This window comes from Dendroctonus ponderosae, unplaced genomic scaffold (genome assembly GCF_020466585.1).
Source record: "Dendroctonus ponderosae isolate FM_Combo_2020 unplaced genomic scaffold, Dpon_F_20191213v2 Dpon_F_20191213_8, whole genome shotgun sequence".
Taxonomy (NCBI): domain Eukaryota; kingdom Metazoa; phylum Arthropoda; class Insecta; order Coleoptera; family Curculionidae; genus Dendroctonus; species Dendroctonus ponderosae.
The window spans coordinates 13,538,632-13,540,989 of record NW_026019016.1 but is presented as its reverse complement, the minus strand read 5'-3'; positions in this window follow the sequence as shown (position 1 = coordinate 13,540,989).

The following is a 2,358-nucleotide window of genomic DNA, read 5'->3' as shown; positions in this document are numbered from 1 at the left end:
AAACACTTTCGTACCATCGTATCATCTGTCAATGCGTCCGTCGTCGTACGAATTGACAGATCCGCAACCAATAGAAACACTTTCGTACCATCGTAACATCGTACGGATGCATGGGATAACCGTCCTGGGGGTGCCTGAGATCAACCCATCCCCATATTAGTGCCTGCTCATCAAGATATTTTATTTCTCTTTACCACTGCCTAAAAAAACATTGTCTGCCGGCATAGGATTAAAAAAAACATACAATTTAATATTACATACATTAAAAATCCACGTTAGTGTGGTTGCCTATACGAGTCCCCTACCCTACGATACAAATTGGCGCGCTGTTGACAGTGTGTGCGGTTTTCCCTGGCTTGTTGTTGGACGAGTGTCTCGTTGCCGTGTAGACGGTGAATTGTCTGACTGTGTGACAAGGCAGTTTGGCAGCCGGGCAGCGCTTTGCCTTTCGACAGCTGTCTCCCCTGGCTGATCTGACATTTATTGCAGGTCGAGACAGGCTAAAGTTTATATTTATGGACTGTAACGAGAAAAAAACGATGAAAAGTGCGTGCGTTTTGTGTTAATGTTGTGTTTTTAGTGTTGTTGTTCGTGGCAGACACTGTTTGCGTGCAAAAATGACTGACATAAACATTGACGTCTCGAAATTGCCGGAGGACGTCAGGGAGAAACTGGCTGAATTGGATCTTGAATTATCTGAAGGTGGGTCGGCTTTTTCAGGCAAAAATGCGATTTTAATCCATAAACCGCGGTTGGTTTATGCGATAAATGGCTGATTGAATTCCATGTTCATTTATCTCTAACGCGGAAAACCTTGTGGTTTGTTTTGGATGAGAAGTGATCAATTGTTTACATTGCCTATCAATGGCACACACAAGACTCTGCTCTATTGAGCGCTGGGACCCCACCGAATAACAAAGCATCATTGTTTTTATCTGTTTATTCAGCAATAAACAACGTTTAATTCATCAGGCTTGCGCTTATTTCAAAAGGCCATTTTCTCCACTGTTCCTCATTGAAAGCCGATTAAGTAGGTACTTAAATGAGCCCTCAGCTTCCTTCAAAGCCTAAACCAACTAAGAGATCCAGAGGATGGATTTGTCACGCAACAGTTTGCAAAATCTTCTGTGCAAACAGCTTGTATAATGGACCATGGCTAATGTTCAATGCGACAAACTGTTTCTAAACGAACGTGCAATATCGGCAGCTCGAACAGAATTCATTCAGTGAGCGGATGTAGGTATTGTAGAAAAATTCACTTCAGGTGACCCAACAAGGCTCACCTATGACGAATGCTTATTTAAATAAAGCTGTAGAACAGGATTATTCATCGAAAACCATCGTCAAGCATTGTTGGTTCTTGGGCGAAATTATAGGCAAATGGTCAGTTTCCTGATTGGATTTATTCCAGTTTTTCAACACAAGTGCAAGTATCTAACGTGTGCACTTAGTTTGTTATGTCATCGTGCGTTTCAACCTTGCAAACCAATTTTTCTTTAATTGATGAACGACTGACGCCAACTCTAAATATACCCGCTAATGAACAGTAACAAAATCGATTAAGATTACTTCTCGCTTCATGTACTATCGGCACTTTCATTCGCAACCTGATCTAAAGGGAGATTGGCATCACTTCAGGTTTTATCGGATGTTGCAAACCCGGCTGAAGGGCTGAATAATAAGAATCCAATTTCAAAGCAATTTAGTCTTGAAGACTATCGGTTCTTCTGGTTGAGTCAGGTAGTGTTATTATTCTTATTATATATTCTTATATTATGTTAAAAAAAATGTCATCATTGTTACCGGAAAGAGTCGAGGAATGCAAGGAGATACTTGAAAACACACTGGACTCTTCAGATCCGAAAGAATCAACATTTTCTGTCCATTTTGAGTCGGTTTTGAACGGGACCGATTTTCAACCGACGATTTCTTCCCTATTCTGCACTCAAAAACTTGAAATTTGCACATTAAGGAGCTTCTTAGGTCGCAAACAGTCCAATGAGCTCAAAAAACGCGGTTGTGAAATTTTTATTTTTGATCGAAAATTTCGTAAGGAGGGAGGGTTGATTTTTTCGAAAAATATAAAATCTCTCAAAATGTCTCAATTTTTCCATCATTGTCACCGGAAGGAGTCGGGGAATGCAAGGAGACCCTTAAAAACACAGCGGACTCTTCAGATCCGAAATAATCAACATTTTCTGTCCATTTTGAGTCGTTTTTGAGCGGGACCGATTTTCAACCGACGATTTCTTCCCTATTCTGTACTCAAAAGCTTGAAATTTGCACATTAAGGAGCTTCTGAGGTCGCAAACAATCCAATGAGCGCAAAAAACACGGTTGTGAAATTTTGATTTTTAA